We start from the raw sequence: 8,968 nt of genomic DNA, 5'->3' as shown, positions 1-8,968 counted from the left end.
TGATACTAAATATATATGCACCATGTGATAGAGCAGCCAGATTCCTAGAGTAGATTTCAAGCCAATTACAGAAAGAGACAGCAAAACTATACTTCCCCTCTTAGAATCAGACAAACTTAACTACATAATAAACAAGAAAGAAATTATGGAGGATAATATAATATTATAATATGATAGCCCTATGGAGAAAATTGAATAGGAACAGAAAGGAATACACCTTTTTCTCAGCAGTACATGGCACCTGCACAAAAATTGACCATGTATTAGGCCATAAAAACCTCACAGTAAAATGCTGAAAGGTATAAATATTAAATGCTTCCTTTTCATACCAAAATTCAATAACAAATACGTTCTATAAAGGAGCAGGAAACAATAGACCAAAAACTAATTGGAAATTAAACAATCTAATTCTAAAAAACGAGTGGGTAAAAGAGTAGTTGCAATCCCTTTCTACACATTTATTGTTTTGAGGATGATTAGTCTTTTGTTTTTTTAAAAAAAGAAGGGTAATGATTTTCTAATTATAGTTCTCTGCTAAATTTCTTAAACTCAATATATTTTAATGAAATGAAATATAGAGGACAATAATTTGTAGAAATTAGGTATACTTTGAAGAATAGTAGATTGGGGCCTATATTGGGATAGGCATAGTGAATACATTTGTGTTTTCATTGATATATACAATTTTGAAAGGAATTAATTTCTACCAGTGGAGGTCAAAGTTTCTGCAATTCATTTCACATTGTTTTACAACTGCAGCTCTACTTGGTTTTATTTCCACAGGATAAGATGCTCCTCACAAGATGAATTCACCCCTTTAACCCATCCCATTCTTGGCTGAAACCACCTCCTGAAGTTTCCTCTCCCCTGTGATTGGAAGGCTTAAGGATGGAGTATAAAATTCCTGTCAGTGTCTTTGTAAAGAAATCAGAATCTCAGTCCACTTTGTATATGTTGTTGTTCTTGATTTTAACTACAAGAAAAAAAAAAAAAAAAGATATCCAGGAACATAGGCATTACTGGTGTCTTCCTGCATCATCCTTTTTCTGTTATCTTCCATATATTGTCTCTCATTTGAGATGATATGTTCCTTGAGTACAGGACTTTTTAAATTTTATTAATTGTGTTTAGAGCACTTGCCATAGAACCTGGCACACAGTAGGTACTTAATGAATATTTATTTCACTGGATTTGATTATCACATTTCTTAGAGGTAAAACATCTTGCTCACTGTTATGTGCTCAAATATCTTTTAAACACAGTGACTTTTAGAGGGAGAGAAGGCAAAAGAAAGAGTTCAGATCTAAGCATCATTCTCAACAACCTGCACAAGATGAAGAATTTATTTGTCCTATTTTTGCCTCAGTTAACTCAATAAATGGCCATTTCCTTCAGGGTATATAATATTCCATTATTGTAATATTCCATCCATTCCATTTCATACAGCCAATGAGCCCCCGACATGATTCAAATCAATTTCTTTCTTACTCCAAGTCTAGCCATCTGTCCACTGAATCATTAAGTCACGAGATAGCAACAATTGTAAAAGATCCCAAATAATTTCTGTTCATGCTTCAAATTCCTCTTAGATTTTCAGAAATTTAGATAAACATTTTATAATTCATTAGTCATTTTGCAGGTAAGAGTACTGAGGCACTAAGGAGACCAATGACCCAAGGACCACTCTTGAATTATTAAAAGAAAACCATAATAATGCCTGACTCCTAAATCTGTGTTAGCCTTGAAGACAATACCACTTAAGATATTACAGCTTCCAAAAAATTGAACACCAGGCTGATTGCATGTTCTGGTCTTTTAAATGTGGCATGGAAACTGCTCCAGGCAGCTGATGTATTCTAGATACAATTATAAACTTTTGTCCTCACAATCATTTTTACAAATATATGCATTGTAAATATTTGATACCAGTTAGAAGCTAAATTAATTTAAATTAAAATTGATTTCATGAACTTTAGCTTGCATTAATTTTCCATGAGGGGCTGAGGAATGCCTGAGAGGACTGGTACCATTGTTTGGATTACAAGGACTTCTTAACTCATGTAACATACTTTTGAACTGCTCAGTTTATTCTCAGAGCCATTAGATTTATGAACTAAGAACTGCATTGGAAAATTTGTCATTGTGTGTATGTGAGTGTGGATATGTGTGTGGTGCATTTTCCTCATTTTCCTTGCAAAATTAAATCAGTTAAAAAAATAACCCAATCTGGGGAGTGTCCAAAGAAAGTAAAATGATCACCCACAAACATATACATTAATATGCTTCGCCTTCATCAGATGGCATTGTATTTATTTTGCATAAATTTTGTGCTTTCAAAGCAATGGCATGGATACGATGCAAGCCTTAGAGTTAGAAAGGTTTGAGTTCAAGAATTACCTTTTAACACAGACTAGCTTAAGAGTCTGGGAATGTAATTTATTCTCTTGATGTCCGTAGTCAATTCTCTGAGGCTATAATTTTCAGAATGGGAGCTCACCTGCTCTGATAAAGAGAATTCACTAAAAAATAAAATCATAGTTTCAAACTGCTACTTCTCCTCCTCTCCCTCCAATAACAGAAAAAAAAAATGACATTCAAAAAACATGCTTCAAATAGATTACTTTGTATGTATTTTAAGAAATCTACATTTAAAATTCTAAAATAATTCACTTTCCATTCCCAAGTCACTTAGAAATATGTAGGTTGGACTGGCAATATACCCACTCCCTTCTACTTTGAAACGGTGTTAGGCTCTGAGCCCAGTATCAGGGCTTGAAAATTGCACTGCCAGAATTGAGTGGCGGAGATAGATGAGCAAAAGTCATAGGAAAACTAGTAAAAATGGCTGGTGAGATTGATTTGAGACTTCAAGATCACAGTTATTTCAAGGACTTGGTAATGTTGTGGAGGATAGGAAGATCAAAAATGTAGACTCATTTAATGCCGGTGTCCTTCTAGTTCAGCTCATGTCTGAGCAAGAATTTCCTCTGTAAAATTCTTGATGTTATATCTTGCAGTCTTAACTTGAAGTCTACAGGATCATATATTTAAAAGCTGGAAGGACCATAAAAGCTATCTAATCCATTCCTCTCTCTCTACAAATAAGAGAGCCGAGACCCATATCATTTAAGTGACTTAGTGTCTTTCATATAGGTTATAATCACATAAGTCGAATTTGAATCCAGATTCTTCTTTGACTCCAAAACCCATTTTTCCCACTTTAAGAAATGTCTTCTTAAAGGTAAGGGCATGACCTATTGCCTGATTTGGTTCATTATAATTTCAGTTAGTTTTAATTGCTAAAACTATTATTTTTTTTTCCTGACATCTTTGAAACTTCTATCCAGTGTTTCTCAAACTGAACATCTGGAGACAAGTAGGACAAAAGTAATTTGTTCTCCAATGTTTTAATTCCTCAAATACTTGAAAACAACTAATATGTCTCCCAAGAGCTTCCTCAGCCTAAACATTCTTATTTCTTTCAACTCATCCTCATATGGAATCATGTCAAGGTTGGATTATAATCCTTAGATATTCCCTAATTTGTTGGTTTAAGATATAAAAAAGAGGTGAATATTAACTCAGTAGATGGATGATGGATACTTGGTGGTTTCTGGCAAAGACATCAAAATTAGCATAAAAGTAACTATAAAGTAACATGAAAATCCATGTGAAAGTATTTTATAGTATTCATTTTACTTAATCATTTATTAATTATTTAGCATGTACAACTCTTCATTCTGGGTACTGAGTATCATCACTGAAACCCATAGAATTAGACACATGATTGCATAGGACACAATCTATATTTGTAGATGGTCAAAATGTTTAAGGTGATGGAGAAAGTGATTGTAAGGTTTATGAAAGCAATACAAACATACTTCATTTTCATTTCCTATCTAGGAGACTTTTCTTGTAAGCCTGACTTTGTTACCGCTATTAGCAATATTATAAGTCCACCTAATAACTAATATTGCAATATAAAGGAGTGTATTATATCTCATCTTTTATCCACAGCTCCACTAGAACATTAGAGAGATTCTTATGGGTCCCATTGTTTAAAAAAGGAGACACTTTCTGCTTCTTAATAGGGCAGAAATCCCTTAATTTAATGATCTAAAACTGACTTCTGCTTTTAAGAAAAAAGAAAAGAAAAGAAAAGATACTGACCTTCATATCAGATTTGAGTGTAGAACATATGGAGTTGTCTCCAATTATTATGAGGGCAGAGACCAAAAGAACTGAGTTCTAGTAAGAGGAAACCTGTGTAGGAGTATGATGTGGCAATGGAAAAAATGTAGTGCTTAAAGACACTAATCTTTTGATAGCTTTCTCCCTTTTTCCTGTCAACTTCAAAGACAGAAAAAAGCAGAATTTATACCCCATGTCCTGTTTCTCATCTGAACGATGGAGACATTATTAGGGGTAGGGTGGGATTTGTGATTATAATAGGTAGCCTTTCTCTCAAATAGAACATACATAATTATCTGTGTCTTCACTCCTCCCCTCTTCCCTCTCCCTCTCTGTGTGGCTTTCTCTATTTCTCTGTATGCATCTCTCTCTGTCTCTGTCTCTGTGTGTTTCTTTCTGTGTCTGACTTTTTCTTTCTCTTTCTGTCTCTATCTTTCTTCATTTCTGTCTGTATCTCTCTGTGTATTTTTTGTCTCTATTTTTGTCTTTCCTTGTCTCTCTGTGTCTTTTTCTCTCTGTCTCTCTTTATCTCTCTATTTTTGTCTCTCTGTTTGTGTGTGTGTGTGTGTGTGTGTGTGTGTGTGTGTGTTTGATTTATCTAGTGGAATTCATTCTCCATTGCCTGCCAGTGACAAAAGTTTCAAAAGGAAAAGAAAAGCAATCAGTTCAGCAAAACTCACCAAATCATAAACCATACATACTAATGTATTCAATAATCCACAGCCATAGTCCTCCTCCTTTTCAGTGAAGTATTTTCTAAACACTTTGCTATTTCCCTTATAAGTATGCAGTGTTCAGTCTGTTTTTTTTTAATGTTTTCATTGACTTTGCTGTAGTCAGTATATATTCCTGTTTCTGCTGACTTCACTTTTCATTAGTGAATATGGTTTTTCAGGCATTTTTGAATTTTTCAACTGTGGTACTTCATATACCAGTTTCTACCTTTAAAAAAAAAAGGAACTGTATCGTCTAAGTGATTGTATGATATAGAGGTTTAAGACTGTCTTGTTTCTTGCACCACCAGATACCAGGAACAATCCACAAATTCCATCATGAAATTCTTCCAAATTTAATCAATAATCAATGTTTCTACTGCATAGTGAAGAAAAAAAATGATTCTTGATTGATTGATAATGTCAGCAAAGGAAATGCCATCCATCTTAGGGCAGATGGGATTCTTTTTGGACTTAGTCAATGAATTCTAAAGCTTTGATTCAGTTTCTTAGAGGTGACCCAAATTAATAATGATTCTTATAGACTTTGAATCCAGTATTTTTTCCCCATTACTTTACTTTTTTTTCTTCTTTCTTATCCTTTTTTGTTCTAGGCTCCAGCCCCTTTGTTCTGGGGTGCCTTTTGAGGCAATCAAGGAATAATTGAGTTGTATTTTTGGCTCTTGAATAAGCAGACATGAATTATACTCCTCCCAAGTATCAAAAGAACAAAGGACATCAGGATTGGACTGATCAGGGAGTTAATATTAAGAAGTCATTAGAGGGTATAGAACAGTAAGGATCTGTGAGAACAAGGGAAGGTGGAAAAAATCCAATGGCCTATAAGAGTATGCACCTCATTATAGGACTCGTGCCACTTGTAAAGCAAAGGAAACTTTAGGTATTCCCTTCTGAGCCTGTGAAGAGTGGTCCAAATGATTAGAAAGTAATTGCTTTAACAGAACATTTGATAGTACATTGTATTTGAGCAAGTAGCATAGTGAATATACAATTGGCCTTGCAGTCAGCATGATCTGGAATCAAATCCCATCTCTGACATACTGGCTATGTGATTCCAGGTAAATTATACAACCTCCTGTTGTTTTAACTCTCTAAGGCTAAATTACAGAGAAGGTGCCAATGAGCAATAGTAGTAGGAATTTCTTTAGCTAGGAGTTCTCTCTATCAGTGGAATCTAAGATCCAGGTCTACCTCTCTAAGAACAATACCTGGTTTGACATTTTGAGGGCAGCTATTTGGTGCAATAGTTAGAGCAATGAGTGTTGAGTAAGGAAGACCTGTGCTCCCATCTACCTTCGAATTTCTGCCTACTAGTTGTAGGATCCTGGGCAAGTCATTTAATCTTTTGTGCAGTGTACTCAATGGTAAAATGGGGATGATAACAGCATCTACCTCAAAGAGTTATGAGGATCAAATGAGAAAATATAAAGTTCCTTGCACAGTACCTAGCACATAGTAGGCACTATATAAATGTTTATTTCCTTTTCTTTTACCAAACATGGAAGTTTTAATGGAGAAAAATCACCACTTATGCCTGATAAGAACTGTAAAATTTTAGGACAACTCACTGAGCAACTGAATAAGTCATAACATCAAAATGAAATTGTTGGATTGGATTAGAAGTTATTGAGCCTCTCTAAGTCACATTCAATGGGGGTTCTTGGAAAAGATATGTTTTCTAAGTATTGTTTGGGACTCTGGGTTTGTTTTTGTATTTTTTAATGAAACTTTCCTCAAAAATCTTTTATGGATTGCAATGTTTTGGTGCTGTTTTGGGGATGCATGTTATAGTTTTTAAATTATCATCCAGAGAGAAGGGATTACCCCTGGGTTGAAGCTAGTGCTGCTGTCATCCTAGAGTCAAAGTAAACAGGTGTGAAGACCGATTTAGAACTCTGGATACCTTAGAATCAGCCAGAGTCAAGATAAGCAAAAGTCCTTAGTCTTTATTCTTGGTCTTTAGGGGTAGAAGTGAAGGGAATGGACACATAGGAACTCTGTGACCTCTCTTCTTCATTCTCCCGCCCAAAAAGTGACTCTGGCTAGTCTTACTCCACCCCCAGTCCTTCCTACAATTATCTATATACACCAAACAATTGGGCCAGCACAGAATAGTGAGAAGGGCCATTTTCCAAGCATATTCTAATAGAGTATTGTCCAATCAATAATTAGCCTTAAGTGCTCAGTTGTCCGACCTTAGTGCATCAACTCAGAGTTTCAGCCTTTTACAAACCAAGGTTGGATTCTCACTCTTTCTGTTGTTGTTTGTTTGCATTTTGTTTTCTTACCCAGTTTTTTTTTCTTTCTCTTTCTTGATCTGATTTTTCTTGTGCAGCAAGATAACTGTATAAATATGTATACATATATTGGATTTAACATATGTTTTTACACATTTAACATGTATTGGACTATCTGCCATCTAGGGGAGAGAGTGGGAGAAAAGAGGAGATAATTTGGAAGGCTTTGCAAGGGTCAATGTTGAATAATTACCAATGCAAATATTTTATAAATTGAAAAAAAAAAACTTTAATAAAAAATTAATTAAAAAATAAAAAATAAAAAAAAATGGCCTGGAAAACATGCTGGAATGTAGGGATTATCTTTGCCATCACTTTCACTGTAAGGCTGACACAGTAAGGATAGGAAGTGCCCCCAGGAAAATGCTGTTGGCAGGCTAAATGTTCTGTCTTAGCCTTCCCTCTTATTTAAAATGGACCTCAGCTTTTCGTGGTATAAGAACTTCTCTCCCAATTGGTATAGAGATATTTTGTCCACTTTTAACACTAAGAAGATGACAAAAATATAGATTCTGATGATCACCATCTACCTTTTCCAAATGAACAATGGCAGAGAATTCCTCTGCCATTCCTCCAGAATATCCTTTCTGGAGCTCTTTTCCTAATTCCCCCTCCTAATGGTAGGTTAGGTAAGTCCCCATAGACTTATAGTCACATAATTTATAGTTCTAATTAATTGCTTAATTCAATCAAAGTATCTTGAATCTTCTGTGATTAATCTGAGTATAGGTGTAACTCCAACTTTCACTTCCTTAAAGATATAAGCAAGGAAGGTATTGAGGCAAACACTATCCCCAGTCTTCTGATTGGCTAGGGAAAGTTAGATCCTAAGAAGGGATTACTGTAGTGTCAGTGTGATAGAAACAGCATGGATTGGAGCTACCACTTGAATCTAGCAATAAGTTTTGGCTGCCATGTTAAGTGATCTAGCCAGTTCTTCAAATAAAAATCTTATTGCAATGATTATCAAAACTTATGGTAATGACTAACTGGGCACAGGCCACAAGGTTAAAACATCCACAAATGGTGAAAAGGATAAATTTAATTTCAAATAGATTAACAAATCTGTTGATTAATCAGAATATTAGCAAGGGATATAATTACTTTCATCCACCTTCTTAATACTTTAAAGTTTCCATTTCATAATCCCCCTTTCACTCTCTAATTTGAAGAGTAGTTCACATCTCCACTTCTTCAAGAGCCATTCATTATTCACTTCCTTAGAATATTGTGCACCACTGCCCTTTTGAAAGTCATCTCAAATGTGTCCAAGTCCAATTAAATTTTTCAATTTTCATCCGTTTTGAAATTCAGTAAGGAAAAAAAAATGACTCCTTCTTCTTGACACTTTCTATTCCCTTTGCTTCCATAATATTTTGGTAATCCATTTCTTTCTCAATCAGTCTTTCTAGCTATTTCTTCTTTGCTTTTCTTCCAAATTCCCTTTCTTCTCCAGGTCCCTATATGTAAATATTCTCATTCATTCTCTCTTTCTCTCTGTCTCTCTGTCTCTCTCTCTCTCCCTGTGTCTCTCTCTCTGTCTCTCTCTCTGTCTGTCTCTCTCTCTGTCTCTGTCTCTCTGTCTCTCTCTCTGTCTGTCTCTCTCTCTGTCTGTCTCTCTCTCTCTCTCTCTCTGTCTCTCTCTCTCTCTCTCTCTCTCTCTCTCTCTCTCTCTCTCTCTCTCTCTCTCTCTCTCAAGCAATTGGGGTTAAGTGACTAGCTCAGAGTCACACAGCTAGGAAGTAT

This window comes from Sminthopsis crassicaudata, chromosome 3 (genome assembly GCF_048593235.1).
Source record: "Sminthopsis crassicaudata isolate SCR6 chromosome 3, ASM4859323v1, whole genome shotgun sequence".
In the NCBI taxonomy this organism is placed as follows: Eukaryota; Metazoa; Chordata; class Mammalia; order Dasyuromorphia; family Dasyuridae; genus Sminthopsis; species Sminthopsis crassicaudata.
The sequence above is the reverse complement of the archived record's forward strand: the minus strand, read 5'-3'. Positions refer to the sequence as shown.